General features: G+C 39.2%; 1 long non-coding RNA gene across 1 annotated transcript; it reads left to right on the forward strand.

The window, feature by feature from the left end:
• Positions 1-5,638: 5,638 nt before the first annotated feature.
• On the forward strand, positions 5,639-13,490 carry LOC149835171 (uncharacterized). The gene is made up of 2 exons (XR_016432603.1): positions 5,639-5,678; positions 13,256-13,490. It is a non-coding gene; the product is annotated as an uncharacterized LOC149835171 (long non-coding RNA).
• The last annotated feature ends 653 nt before the right edge of the window (positions 13,491-14,143 follow it).

A 14,143-nucleotide genomic window follows, 5' to 3' on the forward strand; every position in this document is an offset into this window, starting at 1 on the left:
GTGCAACCAAAGAAAGGTGTAACATCTATAATCAATGATGAAGGGGCGGCATTCTTTCTCTAACGATCGAGTTTTTTTTATCGATCAGACTCTATATATTGCATTTATATCACTTATTTAGTAAGCAATATATTTTATATTATGAATTTTTGATATTTAAATTATTTTTTAAAAGCAAGTTAAAAACGGCCTATAATACTTTATATTGTAAAATTGTATACCATTCATTTTTCATGTTTGGAAAAACATGTTGAGATGTAAAATCTTCTTGTAAAGCATATTTTTGTTAAATATATTATAAAAAATAAATATATAAGGTCCAATTGATGAAACACTTGAACATCGAAGAAGGAGAGTTGTTCGACCATCATTGGTTATATATAGATGTTGCACCTTCGTTTGGTGTATGTGTGTATTGTCAGGGGCCGAACGTAGCTAGGATTCATGTGAGGGTGTGTGTGTGTGGGGCAGGGGGGGGGGTGTAGCAAAAGGAAAATTTTTGTGTGATAGACTGGGGTTCGGGGGCAGCGGCCCCGAATTTTTTTTTTGAGATAAAATAAAAAATGGCAACAATTATTAATAAAAATCTATTTCAATTGGACAAATCAAACTATTTGCTGCAGTCAGGGCTGGGCTAGGATTGAGCTTTAAAAAAAAAAATAACTGGGCCGGGAGGCAGGACTAAGCTACCTTGTTTATAGAAAAAATTCATTGTTTTAGAGCTGGAAGAGATAAGATTACACAAAAATACATGTAATATATATAAAATATATTTGTTACTGCCTAACGAGTTTATACGAGTCAAGTAGAGCCAAGCCAATTTGAGTACCTATTGTTTATATCCAACTTGTTGAGCCTATTTTATGAGTTTGAACTAGCTCTTTACAAGCCAAACATGAGCGAGCCACGAGCGGCTCGACTTGTTTCCCAACCCTACACCTAATAGTACTTCAACTTTGGCCTTGCAGCAAAGGGTGCACATAAGTAGGTTATCAAATTCACAACATTTCTCAGCTTGGATGATTTTAAGCCGACCCACAATCTAGTATATAGAGCTAGGGCAATCGATTTGTTGGATCAAAGTTCAAATACCTGTCCAACCTTGATCTAAATTTTTTGGTTACAAATAAAAAAAAGTTATATTCCAAACTGCCAAGTTTTTCACTTTTCGCATACGATGTAAATATCTTTTTTGCTTTTTTAAGTTCTTGTAATGACCTTTAACTTAAGAACCCCCCGGATACAAGGTAAATTTGTGGTCCCTCTGTACTCGTTAACTTTGCTAATAGTTATTGCATTCTTGTCTTCTTCTATTTTCTTGCCTCTCAGCTCTCTTTATGTGGTTGTGAGCGTGCAAGCTTATACGACTGAGCTTGCATGACGAGCAATGATTAACTTGATTTTTATTGTGCGCTTGAAAAGTTATTACAGTGTTGGTGTACACTGGGGCCTTCACTTTTAGCCTGTGACAAGTTGCTACTCGAACTTTGTCGATGTTGGGATTGACAATGCCTCCAACAAAGTAGAAGGAAATTGCTTAAGGTAGTAAAGTTCCTCTCGACGAAGAGTTCATGGTTGATGATTGTGTGACAGCTCTATGCGTGATGTCATCGAGCTGACAAATTTTATGACTAATGTGGAGCTGTTGGTTAATGACGCAAACATTATTTTTTTGACTCTTGATCACAAGATCAAGACTGCAATGGAGGGAATGAAAGACTCTATAGATAGTCTTGCCACCAATTCGATGATCTGCTAGAAAGGTCAAACCTCATGGTAGTAAAAAATGGATGATGTAAGACAAAAGAATAACCAATTGAAGTGATAATTGAGGACTGTCCCAACTTAAGGAAATATGACACATGGGGATAGGCCATGTATCAAGTTGTTTGAGCCTTTAAAGTATAAGGGCACTCGTAACTCGAGAAATCTTGAGAATTTTATTTATTTGATGGACCAGTACCGCGAGGCTGGAGGTATCGTGGAGGATACAGATACCTTGCATACCATAATGATATACTCTGCGGATGACGTTATGCTTTGGTGAAGACAATACCTAGGTGATGGTAGGCATGGGCATATCTTGGTAGATTTATAGGGTATTAAGAGAGAACTACACAACTAATGAAGATAACCACGAGCTCAGAGCTACGAACGTCGTCCAAGCTAAAGATGGATGTACCACTGCAGAAGCGCTAATTGTTGGAGCAATACAAATAATGAATACTTGTCATCACACCACCCATAAGCAAGGAGTTGATGTACTTGAAAGTCTTTCTGAATGGAAAACTCACCAAGATATTGATAGATATGAGTGCCATGCATAACTTTGTTTCTTATGAAGAGCCGAAGCAGTTGGGGCTATGTTGAGAAAAGAAACAGAGCCAGATGAAGGCAATCAACTTTGAAGCTAAATCTATCTATGGGGTTGTTCTCGATGTGCTGGTGAGAATCTTGAGTTGGTCTGGAATGACCACATTTTTTTATAGTTCCAATGGATGAATTTAGGGTCATCCTTGTGAGAAAAAAAAATTATGAAGCAACAAGGCAGTGCCAAAGCCTCATCTGAATGTTGTCAGTTTTGAGGATGAGAAGCAATTTTGCATGATTGCCACACCACCTACGAAAAAGCCTTGTAGGCATTTGATGTCCTCACTTCAATTGAAGAAGGGTCTCAAGAGAGAAACGTTGTTGACATCTCAGTAACCTTAGCGCCAGTGTTGAAGGAGTTCAATGATGTTATATTTACTGAATTGTTGCAGAAGCTACCTCCACGAAAAGAAGTAGATCGTGAGATTGAGTTAGTGTTGGGTGTATGACTACGCATAATGACATCATACAATATGGTGACTACTGAGTTAGTAGAACTACAACAACAACTGGATGGCATGTTAGTAGCTCAGATTATTCGACCCTCCAAAGCATCCTTTAGAGCACCTGTGCGATATCAGGCAAGATATGATGAGTGGACTCTCGAGGATGCAAGAAAGTACCTTATGTATACCAGCTTCTCAGAAACTAGAATGATTAGGCAAAGATGGCGAATGTGTATCTGAATAAGACGATGAAGTGCATGAAAAAATGGGCAGACGAGAAGCATTGACCTTCAGAGTTTCACGTTAGAAATAAGGTGTTGGTGAAGCTCTTTCTCGAAAACACAACTATTTTTCTGAGATACCATCGAGGCCTCGTACAAATATGATGACCCCTTCACCATCACAAAACACATTGGAAACTTGGTGTACAAGTTAGACTTGCCAATATATTTTTAAGTGCATCCATGTCTTTCACGTCTTAACCTGAAGCGATTACATGAAGTTGAAGAAAATCCACAATTGAGCATATCTCAACATACTGCTATCCCATAATGCATGCCTTCAACAACTAGCATTTCAGGCAGAGAACCTGAAGTCAACCTCAACCACTCAAATAACTACTTTGATAAAGTGAAAAAGTACTTAGTGTAATGAAAAGGTTTACCTGAGAGTGAAGCTACTTGGGAGAAAGCAACCATCACGTGGAAGTACCATCAACTTGTGGAGGAGTACCACTCAAGATTGTCATTGAGGATGGTGCCAACTTAGGTGGAAGAGTGTGTTTCAGTTCGCCAACTTTTTTACTTTTTGCATTTGATGTCAATGCCTCTTTTGCTTTCTTTAAGTGCTTGTAATGGCCTTTGGCATAAGAACCCCTGAGTATAAGGTGAATTCGAGGTCCCTCTGTAATTATTAACTTTGCTTATAGAAGTTTTTGCATTTTTGCCTTCTTTTATTCTCTTGCCTCTCTGCTCTCTTTATGCTATTATGTATGCACATGCTTGTGCCCCCAGGCTTGATAAGTGACGATTAACTCGATTTGCGTTGTTCGTTTGAAAGGCCATTTCGATGTTGCAGTACACTAGGGCACATCAAAGATGACCTTCACTTTTATCCCATGATAAGTTGTGTAAAAATATGAGCTTAATTAGCACAATCACAATATTGGCCGTTTTTTGAAAAATCTCCCTGTTTTATCATAAGATCTTTAAAAACCAATATAATCCCAACAAAATGCATGTGTTTTCTCACGATATTATCATATTATTAATGTGATATTTATGCTTTTTAAATAGTTTACTTTTTTAGCTACACCAATATTTTCTCAAGTAAAACAAAATGTTTTAATTTATCCTTAGATTTGCCACTACAAAAAAATAGTTGATTAGCGACGGAATTTAGTGACGGAGTTATATCGTCACTACTTAGCGACGGATTAACGAGAGAAATGAATCCGTCGCTATATTTGGAGAATTTTACGAAACTAGCGACAGATTATATTCCCTCGCAAAATCCGTCGCTACGTAGCGACGGATTGTGCGAGAGAATATTTTGTCGCAATAAATACGGCAGTTAGCGACGGAATTGTGACGGCTAAAATTCTGTCGCAACATAGCGACGGCCTAGGCGACGGAATATTTTCTGTCGCCATTTTCGTTTTTTGAATTACGATGGCTTAGCGACGGAATTAATCCGTCGCTAAATGTCGCATTACCCCTAATCCCAGCCCTCTTTTTCCTTTCTCCTTTCGCTGCTCCCGCCCGCCGCCCTCTCCCTCCTGCCGCTCTCTTCCTTCGGCCGCCCTATCCATCCCGTCGACCTCTCTGCCGGCCCCCACCGTTCGCCGGAAGTCGATCTCCATCAACCTTCCGCTGTCGCCGCCACCGCCCGGAGCAACCGCAGGTATTTCACTGTTAAATGGATTGGGGGTCGACCCCCTGCGTTTTCCGGCAGGGGGTCGACTCCGCCAAGCGGTCGACCCCGGTAGGGGGTCGACCCCCTGCCGTGTCCGGCCGGGGGGGGTCGACCCCCCGCCATGTCCGGCCGGGGGTCAACCCCGGTAGGGGGTCAACCCCTTTTGATGTCCGGCAGGGGGTTGACCCCGGTAGGGGGTCGACCGCCTGCCGTGTCCGGCCGGGGGTCGACCCCCTGTCGTGTCCGGCCGGGGGTCAACCCCCTGCCGTGTCCGGCCGGGGGTCGACCCCCTGCCGTGTCCGGCCAGGGGTCAACCCCCTGCCTTGTCCGGCAGGGGGTCAACCCCTTTTGATGTCCGGCAGGGGGTCGACCCCCTGCCGTGTCTGGCCGGGGGTCAACCCCCTGCCTTGTCCGGCAGGGGGTCAACCCCTTGTCATGTCTGGCAGGGGGTCGACCCCGGTAGACGGTCGACCCCGGTAGACAGTCGACCCCGGCAAGCGCTCGACCCCGTGAGGGGATCGACCCCGGCAAGGAAAAGCCCTTCCCCATTGCACCATCTCCTTCGTTGCGCTCGAGTTCAACCCTCACACATCTCCATCCACAGCCTCCTGAGCCTCTCCCATGTCTGTCGGAGCCTCATCGGAGTCACCTACATGTGCCTCCAATCGCCAGAGCCACCTCAACTAATTTTCCACAAGAGCTGAGCCCCGTTGAATGCTCAGCGGGGCCCCTCCACACCTCATTTTTCAAACGGTGCTGCCCATTAGCAAATTTAGTCACAATTCCTACAAATATGATATTCGTGGATCCATATCTGCCCAAGGATGAGTTGGCAGAATCCTATTGTCCTAAGTTTGAAAGGGTTTTTTTTCATGGTGACTTCATTTTAAAACATCATTTTTTTGTGCAGATTTCTCAACGGAACTCGCTTGTGCCCCGCCACCCGTGGTAAGTAAGTGACAAAAACAATGCAAATCGGGTAAATACCCGTGGTGAGTAAGTGATGCAAGCGCATCACATGTTATTTAATTTATTGAATGTAACACTTTATTGTTCACACACTCACTTAGTTGTTGATATCTAGGACTGCTTTGTTGGAGTTCGGAGATCATGCTGAGCATGATTTTAATGTATGAATATGGAAGTGTTCTTATTTTTGGAGTACGGAGTCCATGCTAGGCATGGTAGTAGTTAGTGGGATATTGAAGTGTGTTTGCTGCAGGTACATGTTTGCGATTTGTTTGATATAAATTATTTTGATATATTGCAATGTTTGATGTGATTGTATCCATGCTTACATGTAGTTACTTTCAATTTGATTATGTCTACCATGTGAAATTGTATACTGAAAGCATGCTTCAAATGAATGTATCGTGTCATGAATAGTTTGCACATGAAAATATTAAGTTATCAATGCATGCATCATAATTCTTGTGATTGTATGACATCATATATTGCATGATAAATTTGATATTTTCTTCATCATAGCATTCTGATGGTTCTTTTTTAACTGGTTAGGATACTATTCCCAACATCATACGACAAAATGACTGCAAACCGTAAATGGATGTACCGTAGGATAGTGGACAATGAGTTATCGCATGAATATATGGATGGTGTTGACAGTTTTATTGAATTTGCAACGGCAAGTGTCAGTACAGTAGATCCCACAGGTCGGATTAGGTGTCCCTGCAAGATTTGTAAGAATAATCGATGTTTAGAACCTCATGGCGTTAGACATCACCTATACAGAAAGGGTTTTGTGAGTGATTATCAGAACTGGACGTTTCATGGAGAAGAATTTAGAAACGATTTTGATGCACGGGTGAATGTGGTGCACGATAATCCATATACGAATTTGATATTTGATGCCGCAGGAACAGAACTGGGTTCTGCTATGAGTTCTAGTGATGTAAGAACTGTCATAGATGAAGAATCACCAAACGATGCAGCTAGTAGATTTTATGATTTACTTAGAGATGCTGATGAGCCACTTTGGAACGGTTGTGAGAGTCACACTATCTTGTCTGCAGTTCTTCAACTAATGAATTTGAAGTCCGAGTATAATTTGAGTCAATCATGTTTTGACCGTTTGTGCATGATTGTGAAGAGTATGTTGCCCAAAGATGAGAAATTGCCACAAAATTTCTATCGTGCGAAAGTTATGGTCAACGCTCTAGGTATGGGTTACAAAAAGATTGATGTTTGTCCAAATCACTGCATGTTGTATTTCAAGGAGCAGGAAAATGACATATCATGCCCGTCCTGTGGGCATCCTCGGTTCAAGCCAAAGACAAGAGGCAATGGTAGCACGAGATCAAAGGAAGTTTCATACAAGTTGCTCCGCTACTTTCCTATCACTCCTAGATTGCAGCGATTGTATATGTCTTCAAGGACAGCTAAACACATGAGATGGCATGCAAATAAAGTTCGACACGATGAAAACAAGATCACGCATCCTGTTGACGCTGAAGCTTGGAAGCACTTTGATCGTACTCATCAGAACTTCGCAATGGAAGTGCGAAATGTTAGACTCGGTCTATGTACAGATGGATTTAATCCATTTGGGGGTAGATCAACTTCATACTCATGCTGGCCAGTATTTGTAACTCCATACAACCTTCCACCAAGCTTGTGTATGAAACATCCAAATCTTTTCTTGTCTCTGTTGATCCCTGGTTCGACCTCACCTGGCCAAAATCTTGATGTATATCTAAGGCCATTGATTGATGAATTAAAAGTACTGTGGGATGACGGTGTTACCACGTATGATGCCCAAAAAAAACAAAATTTCAACATGAAGGCTGTTGTTCTATGGACAATCAGTGACTTCCCTGCATATGGTATGTTATCTGGTTGGAGCACACATGGGAGGTTAGCTTGTCCGTACTGCATGGAGGATTCCAAAGCTTTTATATTGAGGCATGGAAGGAAGCCTTGCTGGTTTGAGTGCCATCGTCGATTTCTACCCAGCGATCATCCGTTCCGACGTCAAAAGAATGCATTTAAAGCAGGCACAACTGAAACAGAAGGTCCATCATCAAGATTGTCCGGCATAGAGATTCTAAGAAGATTGCGATACTTTCCAGATGTATTAACAGATGCCCACAGTCCTACACCCTTCCATGGATTTGGGAAGGATCACAATTGGACGAAAAAATCTATTTTTTGGGAACTACCGTATTGGCCGACCCTATTGATACGACATAATTTGGATGTGATGCATGTAGAGAAAAATGTGTTTGATAATGTGTTCAATACAGTAATGAATATTAAAGGGAAAACGAAGGATAATCCGAAGGCCCGTATGGATTTAAAATTAATATGTAAAAGACCAGAATTGGAACTCAAAGAGTATAATGGCAAAGTACTGAAACCAAAGGCGAAGTACGTGCTCGGACCTGATCAAATAAAACATGTATGTCAATGGTTGAGACAACTGAGATTTCTAGATGGATATGTCTCTAACATTGCTCGGGCTGTGAAGATTGACGATGGACAGTTATATGGGTTGAAGAGCCATGATTGTCATATCTTTATGCAACGATTGATACCCCTAGCATTCCATGATATGTTAGACAAACCTATATGGGGGGTATTGTCTGAGTTGAGCGGATTTTTCAGAACATTATGCGCATCGGAGGTCGTTGTATCAGATGTAAAGAATCTCGAGGACTCTGTCATCACCACTGTTTGTCTGTTAGAAAAGATATTTCCGCCAGCATTTTTCGATGTTATGGAACATTTGATCATACATCTGCCATATGAACTAAGGGTTGGTGGCCCTGTGCAATATCGATGGATGTACCCATTTGAAAGGTATATGTTTTTTTATATTTGTCTCTTTAATGACAGATATTTAAAATTTGAAATGTATATTCTTGTCAGATGCATGTTCGACCTAAAAAAAAAGGTTCATAATAAAGCAAGAGTAGAAGGCTCTATTTGTGAGGCGTACACTTTAGAAGAGATTTCAAATTTCTCATCTATGTACTTCGAACCTCATATTCCAACATGTTACACATGCCCGCCCCGTAACGATGATGGAGAACAAGTAACTGTAGCTGACAAGCTGTCGATATTTCAACCACTTGGGCATGCATTTGGTAGTTGCCGATCAAGGCTATTGACAGATCGAGAGCAAGATGCAACACACATCTATATTCTTTTTAATTGCTCAGCGATCGAGCCATACATCGAGTAAGTATATGTATATGCAACTCAATTATAAATCTTTTTATGTTCTATATGTGGATACATGGCTCGGTAATATAAGTATTTGTGGTTTGCAGACGATTTGATCTGGAGTTGCAAAACGAAGTTTCACATCTCACTGATGCAGAAGTACAAAAAGAACGTGAAACTAAGTTTGTGGAGTGGTTGAAACAGTTGGTAAAGAAGCTAACATAAATTTTGTACTTATAAACAACACTAAGTTACTTAATTGATCATGATCACAATCATTGTTTATGTCTGTGCGTAGGTTCGCAATGGTGATGTTAAAGATCAATGAATATGTGATTTAGAAAATGGTCCGACCAAAGTTGTACAATGCTACAACGGGTATATCGTAAATGGTTATCGATTCCATACAAAAGACTACGGTATAAACAAATCAACGATAAATAGTGACGTGTGTGTCAAGGGTAGCAGCTACGGTGAAAATGAACATGATTACTACAGTGTTATAGAGGAAATAATGGAGTTGACTTACTTAGGCATGAATAACAGGGTTACGATATTCAAGTGTCATTGGTTTGATCCAACTGCAACAAGACTCGACAAAGCTTCAGGCATTGTGGAGGTGAATCATAAATCCAGGTTTAGAACATATGAATCATTCATATTAGCCTCGTAAGCTCAACAAGTTTATTATACTTCATATCCGAGTATAAAAAAGTCAGATAGAAATGAATGGTGGGCAGTTTGCAAGGTGAAATCCAAACTATACCCCGAGTATAATCAGTTACAGGAAGATGAGTTAGCTGAAGACAGTGATTACTATCAATCAGATGATGTCTATGACTTCGTTTATGGTCACGATGTTGCGCATGATATGCATGTCATATCTCCATTGGCCGATGAAACATTCATAGAGGAATGTGATCCAAATGATGTACCAAGTGGATGGGCAAACAATGAAGAAGAAGAAGAAGAAAGTCAAACTAGTGACGAGGAAGAATTCTCAAGCTAGTGAGCAAAATCTTATACTACAAACCTCTATTTAAATGCATTGTAATACTTGATGTGAGTTGTATTGCAATACTTGGTGTGAATGATTAAAAATTTTATTTGAATGTATTGTAATACTTGATACGAATGATTCGAATGCATTGTAATACTTGATGTGAATGATTTCAATTATCTGAATGTATTATAATTTATGCAACGAATGATTTGAATTAGTGCAATACTTGATGTGAATGATTTGAATTATTTGAATGCATTGCAATGCTTGATGTGAATGACTTGAATGCATTGTAATACTTGATGTGAATTATTTGAATGTATTGTATGACATATGTTATTTGTTAGAATATGGTTCGTGGAGGTTATAGTGGTCGCTCATCCAGTAGTAGCCAGGCTCAGCCTCCATCTTCACGGGCTCCTGTGATAGGTATATCATATAACTAATTGGATGCTTGATTAGTTCAAATGAGCATTCTGAGAAGTTCTAATGTATTTTTTTACAGATGATGTTGCGCCTGTACACGACCCACCTACACCAGTTGATCACACAAGTCAACAGCCAACACAGGAAACAAGGTCTTCTCAGGCTGGCACAGGAAGACTCATTCGAATAGTGTATATCGATAATCGACCGTAAGTATTTTGTTTTCAATTATTACATATCTTTTAAATATTTTATATTGATATTTACTGTGTAACAATTCATGTGCAGCATGAGGTTTGAGCCACAAGAAGTAGTACAGGAGATTAAGAATTCACTTCTTCAACATCTACCAGGACCAGTTGCTCAATGGAAAGAGTACCCAAAGGAGGTGTTAGACAGATTGTAATCCTCATTCATGGTATACAGTTGTTCCTCATAGTTAATGTGTTTCATATTTAATTTATTTAAGCAATGTCTATTAACTTTCTGAAAATATTTGTAGGCTTTGAATCGCTTCGCAACTACGGTGAAAGAAAATGATGCAAGGAAGGTGTGGCAGAAGGTGACTACCAATCGATTTGCAGACATGCTGCACACTATGAAGACTGCAGCAAAAAAAGCATCTGGCGTAATAGATGATCCATTACTGTGGAAGGGCCATGGTCCTATTACTATCAGGAGAGATTACTGGGATGAAATGTGCGATAAGTGGGCGGGAGATGCATTTAGAAATCGCTCTGCAAAGGCTGCACAAAATCGATCGAAGATGCCCGAAGCCCATCTATACACAGGTGGATCTAAGACATTTGGGAGCCACCTAAAGAAAATGGTAACTCATCAATATATAATATTAATTTTATAAGTATTGTTGCAAACTTGTGTACTAAATCTTTTGTCATTTAACTTCGCAGGAAGCAGAAAAAGGAGACAATGTACCATATAAGGATGTGTTTGTAGAAACACATAAACGGAAGACCACGGGAGTCTTCGTATCAGAGAAGGCGAGAACGACAACGGTATGTATTAATTCTATTAATAATCATTGCAATATATATGCAAGTTATCATAATGTTATCATTAATTATTAATGAATACTTTAAACATTATTTTGTAGGAGGCATATGAGCAACATATGGTAGAGCGATATGGCGATGATGCTACTCAGCATCCATCATTTGATCCTACAACATGGGTGACTGCAGCAGGTGAACCCAAAAAAGGTCGCGTGTTCGGGTTTGGGAGTAATATGAACACTTCACCAGTTATTGGTTCTTCCAGTTACGGCTCACCGACTTCTTGCGCCGACATAAGCTCCAAGCAGCCGACTATTCTTTCCGGTGATGATGTACGCTATATCATTAATGAATCACTGAATAACTACTTCCAATACACCGTCGCCCCCTTTCTCCGAAATGAGATCAAGACCGCTGTTCAGGATAGGGGATCTTCGATTCCAGGTCCCTCTCAGGTATAATCACATATTTAGTTTTTTGTCTGCCTTAGAACACATATGAGCATAATCGAATCACATATATAACTTTTTGCCTGCCTAAGAACACATATGAGCATGTTATAATCACATATTCAGTTTTTTGACTGCCTTAGAGCACATATGAGCATGCGATAATAACATATAGAGTTTTTTTATTGCATTAGAGCACATATGAGCATGCTATAATCACATATAAAGTTTTTTTGCCTGCCTAAGAACACATATGAGCATGATAGAATCACATATAAAGTTTTTTTGATTGCATTAGAATACATATGAGCATGCTATAATCACATATTCAGTTTTTTGACTACCTAAGAACACATATGAGCATGTTATAATCACATATTCAGTTTTTTGACTGCCTTAGAGCACATATGAGCATGCTATAATAACATATAGAGTTTTTTTATTGCATTAGAGCACATATGAGCATGCTATAATCACATATAAAGTTTTTTTGTCTGCCTTAGATCAAATATGAGCATGATAGAATCACATATAAAGTTTTTTTGACTGCATTAGAACACATATGAGCATGCTATAATCACATATTCAGTTTTTTGACTGCCTAAGAACACATATGAGCATGTTATAATCACATATTCAGTTTTTTGACTGCCTTAAAGCACATATGAGCATGCTATAATAACATATAGAGTTTTTTTATTGCATTAGAGCACATATGAGCATGCTATAATCACATATAAAGTTTTTTTGCTTGCCTAAGAACACATATGAGCATGATAGAATCACATATAAAGTTTTTTTGACTGCATTAGAACACATATGAGCATGCTATAATCACATATTCAGTTTTTTTACTGCCTAAGAACACATATGAGCATATTATAATCACATATTCAGTTTTTTGACTGCCTTAGCACACATATGAGCATGCTATAATAACATATAGAGTTTTTTTACTGCCTTAGAACACATATGAACATGCTATATATCATTTATGATAGAATCACATATAAATTCTTTTGCTTTGCCTGCCTTAGAGCACATATGAGCATGCTATATTCACATATTCAATTTTTTGACTGCCTTAGCACACATACGAGCATGATCGAATCACATATATAATTTTTTGCCTGCCTTAAAGCACATCTGAGCATGGTAGAATCACATATAGAGTTTTTCTAGATGCCTTAGAACACATATGAACATGCTATAATCACATATTCAATTTTTTGACTGCCTTAGCACACATATGAGCATGATAGAATCACATATATATATATATATATAACTTTTTGTCTGCCTTAGAGCACATATGAGCATGATAGAATCACATATAGAGTTTTTTTATTGCCTTAGATCACACATGAGCACATGATAGAATCACATATAGTGTGTAATTTATTTCATTATATTTTGTTTATCAATACTGACTGTTCTTTTCTTGTGTAGGCTGCTAGCGATAATCAGCGTAGTGGAGCTGAAGGGACAGATAAAGACAATGAACAAGAAGACGCACAAAATCTTGGCGATGATTAGAGGACTGTGTTGAAGAAGTTCTATTTTTTTTATGTTTCCTAATTGTAATTGTTGAATTGTAAATAATTAAACTTCTTAATTTTAAGGTGGAACGATTAATTGTTGTAGATTCTTGTTATATGAAATTTTTTGTGTGGTTTGTTTTTTATTTACAGGAAATATAAATTGTACAGGAAATAGAAATTGCTCGGTATTTAATTTTCAAATAAAATTTTTTTAATTTTTTTTCGTGTTTGCGACGGATTAGCGACGGAACCATCCGTCGCTATTCATATTAATCTAACGACGGCATAGCGACGGAAGTAAATCCGTCGCCAAGACGTGGTCACCGTTTAGTACCGGCGGATTGGCGACGGAATATAGCGCTCGTTATTCCGTCGCAATTAGCGACGGACCTGACGACAAAATAATTCTGTCGCCAGTTAGCGTCGAAATATTCGCGACGTAAGCATACTGTCGCCTCATTTTCGCTAATCCGTCGCTAACCATGTTAGCGATGAATTAGCGACGGAATGTGGTCGTCGCTAATCTACTGCTTTGTTGTAGTGTGCCTTCGTCTAGAAAATTCTTACCACAATTTTGGATATATAAGTTTTAAGGATGGCCTTGTGATGTTGTCAACTTATCATAATCTTATCAACATTTTTCGTTCATCAAAGGATAATCACTTTCCATGTCGAGTCAAATCCATGTAGTCGCAATGTGGGCCAAATGGGTCTTGATCATAGACAAAACCTTGTGTTGGTTTCCTTTCTTTCAAGAACCAATAAAATACTACTGCCAACAAGGCTCCACACACTT

Source organism: Nuphar pumila, chromosome 6 (assembly GCF_984573655.1).
Source record: "Nuphar pumila chromosome 6, dmNupPumi1.hap1.1, whole genome shotgun sequence".
Taxonomy (NCBI): Eukaryota; Viridiplantae; Streptophyta; class Magnoliopsida; order Nymphaeales; family Nymphaeaceae; genus Nuphar; species Nuphar pumila.